This window comes from Dermacentor albipictus, chromosome 5 (assembly GCF_038994185.2).
Source record: "Dermacentor albipictus isolate Rhodes 1998 colony chromosome 5, USDA_Dalb.pri_finalv2, whole genome shotgun sequence".
Lineage (NCBI taxonomy): Eukaryota > Metazoa > Arthropoda > Arachnida > Ixodida > Ixodidae > Dermacentor > Dermacentor albipictus.
Window position 1 is genome coordinate 69524540 of NC_091825.1, and position 16849 is coordinate 69541388.

At 48.8% G+C, this 16849-nt stretch overlaps 1 non-coding gene across 1 annotated transcript; it reads right to left on the reverse strand.

The window, feature by feature from the left end:
* Nucleotides 1-844: 844 nt before the first annotated feature.
* Nucleotides 845-1006, reverse strand: LOC135909680 (U1 spliceosomal RNA). The gene has a single exon (XR_010566766.2). It is a non-coding gene; the product is annotated as a U1 spliceosomal RNA (small nuclear RNA).
* Nucleotides 1007-16849: the final 15843 nt, after the last annotated feature.

A 16849-nucleotide genomic window follows, 5' to 3' on the forward strand; every position in this document is an offset into this window, starting at 1 on the left:
ATCAAGTAGAAATACAGGAGGACCGAGGACACAGCCTTGAGGCTCGCCCAGTGACAATGGAAGTTGGCTGGGCAATTTATTTATAAAGACTGGTTGTGCATGGTTCTTTTCTCCAATTTACTACATTCAGGTGGAAGGTCAAGCAGGAGAATGTGAAAAGTAGGCGTTTTGGGGCTTCTTTATAGAAGGCTTTCTGGATGTGACGAAATATGGAGTGGGTTTGTACGTTACCGTCAAGGTTAGCGTGACGGTCATGACTAAAGATGGCAAGTGGTGTTTCGCAAGAAAGACCCCTACCAAATACACGTTGAGAATGGTGAAAAAAGTTGAGAGTCGAGGAAATTCACGATGTAAGAGAAAGGGACGTGCTCCGTGAGTTGGAAAGCGACTACAGAACAAGTTGACGTCGCACTTTTAGGTAAATGCGCCATTCGTGCAGTCACTTTTACTCGCGCCTTGCATGGTTGCGCGCTCATGAAACAGTCAGAGGTGGACGTCAGGAAAGCGCCGGCTGCCCAACCCTGTTGCTTATGCTGCTGCTGCTGAAAGCCAGCACGTATGACGTCATGGTGGTAGGCACGCAGCTCCGCGCGTACCGGCTGCAGCTTCCACGCGCTCACAATCGTCCAACAATGCTGGCATGCAGTACAAAATATATAAAATAAACATTGCATATCGGAGCAGTAACGTCTTTCGAATCGAATTTCGGATTCTAGCTGGCTGGGCTGTCTTTGACATGTAAAAGGCAGCAGTTAACTGCTGGGCGAATTGCGCAGGTTATGTATTTCTTACGTGGTCAGCGCTTGAAGGTAGTTTGCGCGCGTTCTCATTTTGGATTAATGTGCAGGGGCTGGCGCGCACGCCGAGCCCCACTACCAAAAATTACATGCCCCATCTGCCCCGGTTTGGGGTAGTGGCGTGCTTCAGCCAACCGCCGTGCAATGGTTAGCCTCGGCATGGAGCCCCGACCTCAATGATCATCAGGAACTCGACACCAGGTAAGTATGAAACGTAATCCATCGGAACGACAGCCTATTTCAATAGGCCCTACGTGTTGAGCCGGCTGTGAAGAGTGCATCGCGTCTTATAGTAAACGCAATACTATTTTACAGAAACGTATAAGGCCGTTTTACGACAGAGAAGACTTGAGGCTAAAACCCTATAATCCTGCTTTCAACATCTACGAAAGTTATTGATAACTTTTTCAATAACCTTGCGCGGAAATCCAGAATAATGGGTCGAACACCAGCGCTCGTTGGTTTGCGTTTCTTACAGACTGTGTGTGTTCTGTCCCGCAAGTAGTATAATAAACTAAAATTATGAGGTTTTACGTACCAAAACCATGATCTGTTTAGGAGTGACGCCGTATGGTGGGGACTCCGGAAAATTTCGACCACCTGCGTTTCTTTTACGTGCACCTAAATCTAGGTACACGGGTGCTTTTCACATTGCGCTCGCATCGAAATGCGGCTGGTGTGGCCGCGATGCCATGCCGTGAACTCGTGCTCAGCGGCCCAACACGATAGCCACTGAGCAACTACGGCAGGGGCATGTATAAACATAACAATAATTATAATAGTAATAATTTTTACTCATGGGCCGTGGTTTAAAACGATGGCACAATATGTATAAGAGTAGTGGCCTGCTGAAGTTCGGTCCTTGTAATCGCCTGGCGCCCCTGTTAAGTTAGGTACTGTGACCAGTTTGATGTTCGCCGTAACGTTGACCGCCGCGGAGTCGGCCAGCAACTCTGCGAGGGTCCTTGTTTTAATTTTCCGTGTCTTAAGTATTTCTTCTTTTGTTTACCTTTAGTACAGTGGCAATCTCAAAGCGTATGCTGGGTGTTATGGTGCTCCCACATTTGTTGGGTGTGCGTAGTCCTCTATTATGTGCGCAGTGTAGCAATGTCGTGTCGCTAGTGAGTGAGTGTGTGTTTGTCTCCATATGACGCTCTCGTTGCTACTAGTGTTCTTGGTGGTGACGAAGGCGCAATGTGTTCTGCGTGTCACTAACATTGATTTTGTTCTCTATTTTGTTTATCTTATTGGCGTTCCCTTCAGGTTAATTGATGGTCGGACTTAAGCTGAGGGCCTGGAATCATGACACGGGAGAGAGCATGTGCGCTATACATTCTCCTCTATGCTAATGTGGCTTGGAATCCAATACAGGGACATCTTTCTGTACCAGTGCTTGCTTTTCTTTGCAATCAACATGTCAAGGGCCTTTCTCAGTATGTCCACCGTTACGTACGCCCTGCCTGCCACTTGGATGTCTGTTCTAATCGTCATGTCGACGGTGTTCTGTTAAAAAGGATGCTAACTCCTCGCTCGCGCCTAATGTATCTAGCTTGCTATTTTATAGTTCATTGTGGTTTTGGCATGTTTTTATTTCAAGCCCGTTTCTGACGAATGCATCACCGATGTTGGAGCATCGTTCAGCCCTTCCTCATTCAGATGCTCACTCGACGCTTTGTACGCATTTACATGTTTACAATGTCTGCGAGAAGGCTCGAAGCTTCAGGATTTCCGATAGACTTCGCTTGCCTGGTGATCCTAACCGAGCAAGCCGTCTAACGCGGAGGGTTCAATTACTAAAATTTAATCAATTATACTTGACGCACGAAGCTTACTGCTCGCGCAACGATTGACTTATGAAGACGCGCTACTTTCCCTGCTCAAAGTGGCTTCGTGCCTAAAAGTGGTGGGCCTCAATCCTCGTCCCCCTACCCCACAAAAAGAAAAAAAAAGAGAAGGAAGAATAAACAATGTGAGAGAAAGTGCAAAAAAAATTACCGACGATTACGTTACTTCCTAATGCGAAATTTGAGCGCAGCAAATAAGCTGTTTCACCTTTTCGATAGATTGAGGTAAAGAAATCGAGCAACACATGTATGCGCTATCACAGAATTTTTTTTTTATTTTTCACACGTATTCCTTTAACAAAGACTCCACTAACAGTTCTTGACAGTCATGAAGGAAGCTTTGTGGTCGGAGAAATAGACTGATATATGTTCGACTTGGTACACCAATGCTTGATTCTCAAAGACGAGATCTATACAAGTGCCTCGCGAGGTTGTCGCAGCCGTGGGACGCGTTACGAGCGAGAGGAACGGGATGTTCTCCCGCATAAGTGTTAGGAAATTGCTGTTTGTCTTTATGTCAACATTAAAGTCCCCCACTACTAACATCGGTGTGGATCGATGGACGGTTAATGCGAGTTGCAGGAAGTGCACTACGTCTTTCGTGAGTGCGGTAGCGGACTCACGAAAGCGGTATCAGTCGGTCGCTGCTAGCGCTGGGGGGATGAAAGGGGGGCGGAGCTGGTTACGAGGCCGACGATAACGCCGACGACGACGCGAAACCCAGGAACGGACGCCAAAGAGCCATTTGTGTAGCCAGCCCTCCTCCACAGTCTCTCCTCCTCCCTTCCATCATCCTCCCTCGCCCGGAGAGCCGACAGCGCGCATGCGCGGCGGCGGAGCAGATTCGTCGGCGAGCTGGTTACGAGGCCGACGACAACGCCGACGACGACGCCGACGACGACGCGAAACCCAGGAACGGACGCCAAAGAGCCATTTGTGTAGCCAGCCATCCTCCACAGTCTCTCCTCCTCCCTTCCATCATCCTCCCTCGCCCGGAGAGCCGACAGCGCGCATACGCGGCGGCGGAGCAGCAGATTCGTCGGCGAGCTGGTTACGAGGCCGACGCCGACGACGACAACGCCGACGACGACGCGAAACCCAGGAACGGACGCCAAAGAGCTGCGCTCTAAAAAAAAATGAGTGTTGGTTAAGCGATAAATGAGAGGGAAATTACTTATCACTGCGTCGCACTTCTTCTTAAGGGACACTAAAGTGAAAAGTGATTTCTTCTGCACCAGTAAATTACCGTTCTACAGCACCAAAAACACCCCTCTTACAACGATAAGACGTTTGGTAAGCCAGAAAAAGCTCAAGAACGAAATACGGGTGGCGACGCCTACTTAAGTTCCCGCACCTGGGGCCTGTGACGTCTTCGACCTTGATGGCATTTTCCAGGGCCTACTAATTATGTATAGCGGTACAGATTGACTAAATTGAGTTCTAAAGGAACTAAATATTAAACATGACGAGTTTTAGGAACCTTTATTGAGCCAATGCGGCCCAAGTGCGAAAACATACTTTGGAATCCCTGACGTTACGCTGACGTATCGGCGCTGCGGTTTCGGTGCGAAATTCAAATACTGATACTTGGACCTTCATTTTATCATCTAATTATCAAACTATTTTTTGAAATGACTGCCTGCAGCGTTCTCAAACAATGCTCCATTAGTCTAAACTGATTCATTGTTTCGCTTTAGTGTCTTTTTGAGCTTCCCGCTCTACAATTGAAGTCTCTTTCACCACATTGCAAAGTTTTGTTCAGGAGCTCGCTCCGCACACGCATTGTCTCTTCGAGGAGTGGAGTGTGCAACAGACGGAGTTCAGGAGAAGATGACCGTAAGTTGCTATATGTAGATATATACGAGAACATAAAGCCTGCAGTCAATGAACCCAAAGAAATAATACAGGTGGTAATACAGCTGTGGTAGCAAGTGAAACACGAGAAATAATGAAGAAAAGTGGAAATGAAAGTGGACAGATACGGAACTTGTTAGCGGTGTGGAGAAAAGCCACAACCTAAGCCTTACGTGTGCAATGCCGTACCAATTCTGTTAAAGCGACATGCGATATATATATATATATATATATATATATATATATATATCTATATATATATATATATATATATATATATATATATATATATATATATATAGATATATCAGAAAAAAGCAAACAAACAGAGACACCAAGGACAACAGAGGGGAAATTACTTGTACTTGCTAATTGAAAGACATACATTTTAATTTACTGGTGGTGGGGCACGAACCCATATCTCCGCATTGCGCATGCGGTGCTCTACCCAAGGTCGATCCAAATAGGTCGTGAAGCTGCCGGCGAAAAGCGGTTGAGTACAAATTGTCACCAACATCAGGAAGGGTGGTTATGGGAGCAGCGATTGAAGCGAGACCATGTTCGGAGGGAACAAACATTGGGAAAGAAAAAAGCGTTTTTAGTCAGAGCAACACACAGTTACATTCCTTCAACGAAAATAAAATTCCTGGTCAATTTCATATGTTTGGCGCGAGTAAAGTAAATACAAGTTTATATTATTTTACTATTATCAATAAATAATTTGTTTTTCAGTGCATATCATTACAGGGGGCGTTGACGGCGGTATCACTTGCAATGCAGTGCAGCTCTTGAAATGTGCACGAAGGTCAGCTCGTAAAGTTCACCTGTTAAAATACTGCCACTCACTAGTTGGGCAGTTTTGCTTGTCGACGTTTGTCTGAATTGGTGACGCAGGTAGCTTCTCGCTTCTTAGCCTGTTCAGTCAAAAGTATTGAGTTACGACTGCTAGATAATTGTTTAGAGGTTTTCGTGCGGCTGCGCTGGCTGACGTTATTCGGGACCGACGATAGAATCAGCACTCTAAACCTAAAGCTCTCGTCGGCTTCCAAGAAAGTATGTTCTGTGCAGGGGTGCGATTTTGATAACCGTACGGTTGGCCATTTCCTGCATCGCTTTCAGTGCTGAAAGCTCGGAACGCCTATCAAGTTGAACGGCGAGACATTTGAATATACAGCTCTAATGGATGGCCACCAAAACAAATTTCGCGCTTTCAAAATCAAAATTACATCACTTCTGTTTTTAACGGATGTGACGTTACATTATTTTTTCTTCCACCGGAAGCGTTCTTTCCTCATGCAGTTGGCGCTAAGTCCCATGAACCGCCGATCAACCGCCATGTTTTGAATGCATGGGGTCCTATGGAAGCCGCGCTACCAGGTATATTTACCTTGCTCTACCAATTCAGCTGCCACGACGCCGTACTCCCATCCACTTTCTCGGGTATTTATGCGTTACGACTAGAACTAACCCTGGGAGTGTTCGCCAGCGCCATCATTCATAAACTTTGGAGGCGGATGTGGAACATCCTTTCTGCCGCAGGCGTCATGAGTACGTGATCTTTTTGGGTGAAGGCAAACTGGTCAATATACCCCCACGTGCTACCTGAATACATCAATGTTGTCGGATTCGAGACCCTCGTTAAGTAATGAACGAAAGGGGAACGAAAAGACGGGAATAAACGAAGAGCCCGAGTTGTATAAGTCATATCACAATGAGCCAACAAACGAAGACACCAAGGACAACAAAGGGTAAATTACATGTACGTACTAATTGAAATAAAGAACTAATAAAAAATAATGTAACTGAAAGTGGATCAAGAGACATCTTGCCGCAAGTGGGAAGGGATACCACGTATCCGATATATATATATATATATATATATATATATATATATATATATATATATATATATATATATATATATATATATATATATATATATATAAAGAGAGAGAGAGAGAGAGAGGGAGATATGCATACAAGACGAAGGAAGTCGTGCCAGACGCAGCTATTTATAACATTTAATAAAGAAAAAAAATAGGAATATATATATATATATATATATATATATATATATATATATATATATATATATATATATATATATATATATATATATATATATATATATATATACGCATACACTCTTTTTCTAAGCTTTTTATAAGCTCTCCCATAGGCTTTCTACCTCAACAATGTGAAAGGCTTCCATATACGTTTTTCAAGTTTGACACTTCTCTACGCATTAGAAGATCAGAGTGCGCGACACGTTTGTGATCGGCTCCCACCTCATTCTTCACGCTTCTACAGATAAGCTTTCACTCAACGGCTGGTGCCGTCGTCGCTGCCGTGTGTTTCGGACGTCGCCTTTCGAGCCCCTGCACCTCTCTTGACTTGCAATAGTTACAATGACGTAGTGGCCGAAAACTGCCCCAGGGAGGCCAATTCCCGTTCTGGAATTCCTCTTCTGTTCTTTATCGAAGCTTAGTTGGCCTTTCAAGTTTGGTTACACCTTGACTACAGTGTTGTCCCCACTGTCTCTGCCAATCTTTATTTTTTATTAAATTTTTTTTTCGCAGGTGACAGGCGCCCCTCCAAGACTGAAGAAATGTAGTTAATAGGACGAGAATTCGAACTTACAACCTCCAGATTAGAAGCTCGGCGTTCTGCCTCTACTCCGGGTCACAATGACGTCTCCGTGCTCAGACCTGTATGGTGATCGAAATTTCATGAAGTATTTTTATAATCAATGATTGATTACTGGTGACAGAATAACAATGTGGAGTGCCTACGTGATCGGGCTAGTACCTGAATGTCGCCGGGGAGTCTTAAATCATTCCCTGCATTTACCTCAATTTTTCCATTACTAAACCCTTGTTCATGACAATATTGACGCTTTAGACGCTCTCTAGCATTGATCTATCCCGTTAGCATGACGTAATGTGTCCGTAGCGCTTTTCTATGACATTACCTATATTTATGAAGTGTATATTTGTTGTAAGGCCGAGTTAAGGACGTAATTACAGACAAACCCTGATGATGATGACAAAATGTATTTATTAAGGGATGGCGCGAAGGCCTATAATGGGGAATAGGAAGGGGAGGGGGGAGGCGTACTCAGAGCCGTCCTAGGAGCTTCGCGTGCTTGGCGAAAGCCAAGAGTGAGTCCAGAATGGCCCTATCGGAATCCATCGAGCCAGTTGCCGGTCTAATCCACTCCTCGTAGGACGACACTCGCACCGCCCTCAGGTGGTGGTCCCGCTGTTGAGCGTGTCGCTGGCACTCCCAAAACAGATGGGCTGCGGATGGCCGTGTAGCCATGTCGCAGTCAGGGCACCTGTGTGGCGTCTGGAGCGCTTCTTGGTCCGCGGAGGCTGTGGGATGGCCGGGTTCCTGCGATGGAAGGGAGTTGGGAGACGGAGATGGAGGGCGTCTTTCCCGGCGTGGCCGGTACTGTCGCCACCGCTGCAGCACATCCGGTGTGAGGACGAAGCCGGAACGGAGCCTATGCAGCAGCACCTGCCCCGACCTGGGAAGACCCGCTGGAAGGGGGTCTGGATCTGAGGGCACACTCGCACGGAGTTCCCTCTTGCGTCGGCTGGCTGCCGCTCTCAGAGCTCTGTCTGGGTCATACGGGGCTCCATTTGTCGTGTTGCTTGTGCTGGTTGTGAGGGCTTCTGAAGGATCCCGGGAGACGACGCGGTTGGAAAGAAGGGCGCGCGCCGCCTCGTGGGCTCTCTCATTTCCCTCGATGCCCTGGTGACCAGGGATCCAATGAAGTGTTGCAGTGACCCCGTGGGCCTCCGCACGCCTGAAGGCCTGCTTGACGAGGAGTACTACCGATGATGATGTGTGGCGCGACTTGCAGGCGTGCAGCGCATACTGAGAGTCGGTGTATATATCGATGTGTTTTGCTTGCGTGGTGCTTGAAACTCTATCTAATGCCCAGACTATTGCGCGGAGTTCAAGGTCCGTTGGGTCGTCAGCATCAGCAGTTGTAAAGGTAGAATGTGTCTCACAAGAACCCACTACGTGGTAGGCGACTGCTCCTTCGCTGGTGCGTGGGTCGAAAGCTGCGTCAGTGTACACTTGTTCATGACTTGGCGGTGCGTCTGCGACTGTCTGCACATGACGCGCAGCAAATGCTGCTCGGCGGTGCACATGTTCGGCACCCATGTTTCGGGACGTTGGTGTAGTGTCGACGACAGCAATGTCATCCCACGGTGAGATGTCGGATGGCAGTTGTGGCAAAGTTGATATATCCTTTCCCATGTAGGCCAGTAGAGTCCTGCCTTGTCTGGTGTGCTTCAGGCGTTCCTCGTGTCCTGCCTTCGATGCTTCGATGGTTGCACGGAGGGTAGGCAACTTCGCATAGCGATGTAGCTCCTCGACACGTGTGTGTTTTGGGAGCCCAGTGATAACACGGAGAGCTGATCTGTGGAGTACCTCTAGCTGTGTCCAATGCCGAGCAAGCAGGTCATAACAGCGCGCTCCATATATCGCTCGGGATGTCAGCAAAGCACTAACAAGCTTTCGGCATACGTCGGTACCAGCACCGCCCATGCGGAAACAGATTCGTTTTATGAGGTGCAGAGTGTTATGCCACGTCCGACGAAGGTCTGCGAGCCACGCATCCGCTGTGCCTTTGCGGTCAATAGGTATACCGAGAACGCGCACTGATTTTTCTGCTCGCTGCAGCGTTTTGCCTGCGAGAGTGAGCGTGAGGGCTGCTTCGTCCTGCGTTGAACCTCGGATCACCACATAGGTTGTCTTCTCTGGAGATGGCCGCATGCCAGTTTGTGGCAGGTAGTGGTCAATAACGTCAAGTGCCGCCTGTAGGGTCTCCTGCTGCTCATCAATTGGTCGTGATGCAGTCCATAACGTGATGTCATCTGCGTAAATTGTGAAGCCCAGTTCGGAAATAGCCTCCAGTCGCTCAGCCAGGCCTATCATAGTCAAATTAAAGAGGAGGGGTGATAGTATGGAGCCTTGTGGGACTCCCACTATGTTTGGGTAAACCTTCCCGGCGTCTCCGTCTACCCGTATGGAAAAAGTGCGATCTTGAAGGAAGGAACGCACAAAGTTGAGGGGGCGGCCCGTGATTCCGTGCCTCTCTGCTGCCTCGATGATTGCCTCATGCGTCACAGTGTCAAAAGCTTTACGGAGGTCCACCGCCACCAGGACGCTCGGGTGTCGCTTTGCGCGACCGACTGTCTTTCGACGCAGTGCACCCTCCCTCACAAGTAGGAGGCTGTCATGAGTGCCAAGGTTTGGTCTAAACCCTGTCTGTGCTGGATGAAAGCGACCCTCTGTTTCTAGAAAGTGAGATATGCGTGTCAAGGCCATTCGCTCCGCCAGCTTACACGTAGTAAGCGTGAGGGATACAGGGCGCATGTTCGACAGTACATCTGGCTGTTTGTTTGGTTTCGGTATGGGTGTAACTATCGAATGCTTCCATCCTGCTGGGATTTCACCGTTGATCCACACTTCGTTAATCTCCTCGAGAAGTTGCTTTTTTGCGTATTCTTCCAGATTCCTCAGAGCCGCCCACGTCACGCCGTCATAGCCTGGCGCGCTGCGCGTGTTGATGGAAGAAAGTGCCTGTTCGAGCTCGAAGAGAGAGAATGGGGCCTGGATGCCCTCATCGGTCACTGGCGGCGTTTTCCGGTAAATGTCAACGTTCGGGGGCGTCGATGGTTGGGGAAAAAACGTGTTCGCGGCATCATCTTGGAGTTGGCTGATTGACTGGCTAGTTTTGAGCAAGACGTTGGAAATAGCGCTGCGTGTTTTACGTTGACCTGTCATAGCCTTGAACGTGTGCCACACCTTGTGGAGGCCAGTTCTTTCGTTGAATGATGAGCAGTGCTGGCTCCAACGTTCCCGATACAGGCGCTTGGCGTATCTTCTAGCGATGGCAGTGCGACGTCGAAGTCGCACACGGTCGCGATGTCGTCGGCCATTGGCTTCGTACGTCAACTGTGCTCGCTTGCGCGCATCCCAAAGGTTTAGCATATGTATGTCCGGCGCCGGAGCATCAGCTCTCACCTCAGTCTCAGTAGTGGCCTTGCGCAGGGCGCGTGACGCCCGCTCCCGTACGGATGAAGTCTTGGGTTGCTCCGCAAATGCTCTTCTGTAGGCATCCCATCTGATCGTGCGCACAGTGCGCCCGGCCACACGCTTTCGTCCCACGTTCAAAGTAATCCACAGTGGATAGTGGTCGCTGCCCCAGGCGTCCGGATCGCATCGCCAGTCTTTCACGTAGGCTGGTGTGGATAACGTCAGGTCTGGGGTCGTGTTACGTTGTCCACTATGCAGGGCGGCGCGGGTGGGGTAGTCGGTGTCATTTGCGAGCACTAAGTCAGCTGACTCCGTGGCATCTGCGAGTGCCATTCCGCGGGGCGTGTGATAGTCATAGCCCCACTGCGGATGCTTGGCGTTGAAATCGCCGCCTATCAGGAAGTCGTCGTTTGGGTAACGTCTCCGCAAAGCGTGAATCCACGTGAATGAACCGCGTGTACGGGAGCTAACTTCAGGGCGCATGTATACCGATACCAGCACTGCATTTCGCTTTGCAATCTTGCAACGGACAGCCACCACCTCCTGTACGGCAGTCGAGTACTGAGAAGTGTCAATCTGCGTTTGCGGAATGTCTGTGCGGACAAAGACAGCCGCTTGTCCCCGTATTACAAATTCTTCGGCTGCACTGGCGATACCATTGTGCTGCGGGTTTCGGTGTCGTTTCCTGTTTCTATGCTCTATTGACGGTTGGTAATAACCATTGAACTGTCGTAGTGTCCGATCTGTGCCATTAGTTTCTTGAAGTAACAGCGCAAGGGGGCGTCCGACACAGTCAAACAAGAGGTTCAGTTCTGTCGCACAAGTGCCGAGCCCTCGGCAGTTCCAATGTAAAACGTGTGGAGTGGGACTGTCGAGGGCTGTACGCGGAGCCGGGTGGCTATTGACGCGAGGCGAAGAGCTGTTGGAGCAAGCCATATTGTCGTTGGAAGTGCTTCTCCTGCGCTTGGAGGAGAGGGTGCAAAAGTTGTTGTACCAGCAGAGCCAGGTCTGTCTGCTGTGTGGTAGTAGAGGTTGTTTCTTGCGTTTTAGTGAGCTCCTGCGGATTGCATGGCTGCTGCTGTCGCTTGGCACGAACACGTGCGAGCAGTGCTGCATGCCTTTTTTCGTTCTCTTCTAGTTGCCGCCGCAGTTCGACGTTCTGTCGTGCGAGTTCTGCAATCTCAGCTTCTACACTGTCTTTCGGTGTATCAACCAGCTGCGATGGTGGAGGCAGCATAGGTGTGGGAAAGCGTAAAGAGTGTGCCGGTTTGTCTCCACTTGGTTGAGTTCGCTTGAGCGCTGCTGCGTAGGTGAGGTTGCAGCCGTTTCCTCCCGTTGTTGGTTGTGCACAGTTCTTTGAAACAATCTCGTTCACTGCTTCCTTTATGGTACGTGGCTGCGTTGAGATGTTTTCACTTTCAAGTAGCTGCTGCGTCAATTTGACGTCATGGCACTGGACAGTTCTAGTGCGGCTTCTCGATCGGTGTGCGCCGTGCCTTCTACCGCGAGAGCGGGGCCTTGAGCGGAGTTTCTTAGCAATTTGTGCGTCGGACTTCAGTTTAGCTGGACACTTGGGGTCAGTCGCCGTGTGACCTTCTTCTTCACAGTTGCGGCATCTGGGCTTCGTCTGTTTGCATTCATTGCCAGTAGCACTACCTTCGTGTGTCTTGCCGCATGTAGGACATACCGCTTCGTGCGGGCAGACATCCTTTTTGTGACCAAAGCGATGGCAACGATTACACACGATGCTTTTAGGTTCGTAAATTGAAACTCGGGTGATGCGGCCGTAATGCACGACTCTGTTAGGGGGGTGGCGTCCTTCAAAAGTCAGTAGACATGCCCCACGCTTTCCCATTGGGCGCGCGTCAAGGATACGTCGGTGCTCACAGGTCAAGGCTGCCCGGAGTTCAGCCTTTGTTTCATTGCAGTCAACGTTGTATATAACACCTCGGCACATGTCTCGGCCGGGTGCCTGATACACTTGTACTGGTATCTGTCCGTGGTTCACGTCTAGGTGTGAAAGCTTGAGAAGCCCGTCTGCTTGCCTCTTGTCATGAACGAGCAATCTTATGGTGTTAGATGCTGGTTGCAACGTGTACGTCAAAGGCTTGGTGTTGGCGGCAGCGGGTGCGGCCATCACGAAGTTGCGGTGGAGGTCCTTGCCTGGTACAGTCGTGAGCGCCACGTTTATCCGTGGTTTCACGACTAGCACAAAAGTTTCTGGCGGTGTTTCCTTCTCGGGCCGCGTTTGGTTGTGCTTACGGCGTTGCACTTTCCACACTCCTTCGTCACCGTAATCTTCAAACGCGTCCTGGGAGAGGGCTCCGGCGTCTCGAATTGTCTCTAGCTTTTCAGTTGAGTTTGCGTAAGAAAACAGTTCTTGAGACGCGTGCAATGCAGTCTCTGCTTGACGTGGCGTTGTCCCATCAGACTGTAGGCTTGAGGATGACGGTGGTGCTTGTGTTTGCATGTCGTCTTCGTCACTGGAAGGGGCGGACGCGTCTTCGTAGGTCGATGACGTGAGAGAGTCGTGCCGCGTTCGTTTCGATACCGCACTGGCCGTCGTTGACAGACTTGCAGAGCGGTCTCTATCACGACGGTGGCGGCTGCGGCTGCGTTCGTTCGGTTCCCTATTGTTCTTTCGTTTTTGGCGTTCGCGTCTATGTTGTTGGTCAGCGGTAGCATGCCCACAGCGTTCTTCATGCATCCCAGCAGAGCGTTCTGTGGTAGACGCTTCCGGAACGCCTTCGGGACGTGGCGTAGCCGCTTCTTGGCCCCAGTCTTGGGTAAGCGGCATCAAAGCTGATTGTCCCTGGCGTTGTTCATGGTCGTCAGATGGAGGTAGCTTCGATGACCCGGGCTCGGTCATCAACGCAGTCGTGGCCATGCATTAGGCTTAGCAAGGCCGCCCGCTGGCGCGTAAAAGCGGCCGTAAAACGGCCAGAAAGCAACGCACCTTTCCGAGGCTTGTCTCGACGTGTGGCCGAAGTGACACCGATGAAGAGCATGTGCAACAGAAGATGGTGAGACGCGAACAGCGCGCGTAACTGTCGAAAAGAAACGGAGCGCCAGGAAAGACGTGCGCTCGCATCCGAACCGGAAGTTAGGGCTCCAGACAAACCCTAAATATAAGGACTTTTCACAAAATTCGTATTTAACTGACGCTCTTAAAAATTTCCCCACTTATGGCTTACAAGTGGTCCCTCTTTCTTTAACATCTTAACTTAATAGTACCTGGAGCTTTTTTCACTTCCTATGTGGTTTGCAAAGCACTTTTTAAATTTCCGAATGCGTACGTCAGAAACTTCCTGCCAAGACCAAAATGAAGTTAAAGACTCAACAGGACCTTTGTGTTCTAATACAATGTTGATGTCGTCGCTCATAATCCCAGGTCAGTGAGAGCAATTTGGAAACGTATTAAAGGGACCCTGAAACGATTTTGGCGATTTTCTACAAACGTACTGAGTCGTTAGAGTAGGTTCTTCTGATCATTAATTGATGCATCTAAGTGCTCTGCGTAAAGCGTGTAATTTATTATAAGGTTTTAAAAATACACATCGCTGCCGATCGCAGCGCACTGCTCGGCGGAATTTTAAGCCGCCCCTACCCATATGATGCAAATAACCCATATTACGTCACATGGGCGAGCTATCTGATTGGCTGAACAGGGCGCGTGGTCGATAATTTTTTCAACTTTATGGTGAACAAATGATGCTCGTACTAGTTGGAATGTTAGTTACTTTGTTTTTGTAAAAAGAAAATAACTTAAATAGAATACACAAGAATAGTTTTTTAGTACACTTCAGCACTTCCGGCACACAGCAAGTGTCGTCTGCTTGTGTTACAACGTACTCCATTTTGACGAGAGCTCCGCGGTCAGAGTCGGTCTCAGTCTTTTCGCGAGCACTATGATTCGACTTTGTTGCCTTGTGGACTGCAAACCTAGCGACCTGCAAACCGCGAGTCCAGTATTAGGGCAAACGAAAGCGCAAGGGGACAGGGTCTGGCCGCTCGACTGTGCCGGGATGAGCCACGAGATGAGCAGAAGGGCAAATGTGAACGGTCTGCACAGTGCAGCCACCTGGTGGCACAGAGCTCAACCATACACAGTAGCAGCAACGAAGTGTATTCTTTGCTGCGGGTGTGTATTTTTCGCAGGAGTGTAATCATCAACACGTTGATTTATAAATGTTTAAAATGCTTTACACTTGGTTAGAGGAATGTTAGCGCTTTGTTTGACTGGTTAAGCGCTGCGCCAGCAAGTGTCTGGACCGTGCAGACCGATCAGGCTGCTCACGTACGTCTACGCTAAAGTTCCTTCATCAGCTTAAGTTTATGCCTCCAGTCATTTGCCGAAATGACCAGCTTGCCTGTTTTTAGCGGAGTACCGGACACGTTCGGCGCTACGACAGAATGCTCGCAACGCACGCTGCTTCGATAGCTCTCGGTCGACGGCCAAGCGGCTAGCGGAGAGGTCGCGCGCGGGAGGGGGCGTGCTCCTAAACAACAGGAAGTGAGCGATGTGACGTCGCATCGTGACGCTGAACCAGTGAAGGCGGAGCTTAGCGCCGCTCGCTCGGCGAGCGAGTTGAGGAGGAAAAGCATAGCTAGGGAGGAGGGTAACGTCTAATCGCTTGCAGCTCCATTAATACGTAACGCTTCACTTAAATTGTGATGCGAATGTTCTACTTAAGCTGTACCCTACGCGCCTACAAAATTTGTCCGAACCGTTTCAGGGGCACTTTAAATAGCGCCTCTAAGAAGATGGAGAGCTATTTTTTAACAATTTTCATTGAGCTTCTAATTAACCAAGGCACTTGAATATTTTCTTAAATAATACTCCGAACATGCCCCACATATGTCTTAATATAAACTTAGTGAAAACATGCCTATAACGTTTTCGAGCGCTTCAGTTGTTGCAATAACAGCTTCGCTGCAAAAGGAAGAAAAATACAAATAACAACGCCCCCTGAATACGGAGCCGCACACTGTTCTACCTTCACGAAGAACGTTTCATTTCCCTCAGTTCTCCCAGCGGCAAAAGGTCGGTGCCCTTTTATAGAGAAAGCTTTGAAGGCAACGTTAAGTTCATTTTTGCGTGGCGTGTTATCGTTGCTTGTTCTTTCGTTCACTTGTGGTTCGCTTTTCATGTTCGTGTTTCTCCCTTAGTGTTTCCGCGCACATGAGTGCGCAGGAAAACAGGATGGCAAGGCCAGTACGTACCATTGCGAATAATTTTTTTTATTTCCTTTGGCTCTGACCCATTTTGTCTTAACCCATCGCCTGTTTCGTTACATTTTCTTTGGATACTTCTCTTATCAGGTAGTTCTTTTTTTATTGCCTCGGTGTAGTGCGTACGTCTTAAGTTTCGGTTTCACCACGACTTTGTCACTGGCTTGATGACAATGGCACTAATGTTGATGGCGACAACGATATCGATGATAATGATCATATTGATGATGCCAAGGTATTATTTTACACGAATGCTTACGACCTCCCATATTGGAGGTGACCTTTTCGGCAGGAAGAGAGACGTCAAAGGGGCAAGTTGAAAGTTCCCGGACAAAGTCGTCATCCTGGTTGTTCCTTTGAAGGTTTAGGTGTTTACAAGATATGCAACCGAAGGTTCAGAATCGAGAAGCGGAAGCGCCAACTAGACGACGACGAAAAGCGGATCACAACAAAAGCGCTTCGTTTTCGTCTAGTTAGCGGTACTGCGCGTCGAGGCAACAACGAAAACAAGACATCTGAACTTCCTCCGACTCGCCCAAGTTACCGATGCTAATGCTAATGTACATGCTAATGCCACCGAAGGACCAGGTATTATATTCATCGAAAATTAACTACAGCTACTAAGTATGGAGAGAGCCCAGTATTGTGTTTCTGTTCCATGCATCTATCGGTCAGCCTCGTACGTTGAGTGTTGAAGGTTTACTTCGCTGCTGATCCCATAGGGTTCATTTCATCGCGCTCGTAGTTCTTGCTATGCCACCTTCTTTCCTTTCTCCTCGTAACTTACTGAGCGCATTCTCCGCGATGGAAAGAAAAAAAATCTCTACAGGAACAACAATAACAAGTGAGCGCTTCGAGCTCACAGGGAACTAAAATGCGATGCTCGTGTGCACAAAACAGGGATACGGAGCACACAGGCGTACTGCGCGTCTGTCAGCGTGCTCGCGGAGTCTGGAGGCGCATGACGGCAGTGAGCTAGACTACAGCGTAGAGAAGCAGCCTTTAAGCGCACTCTTTCAAGGCAAAGCTTTATTTTCGAAACCTTCGCCGACCTTGCGTACCGAG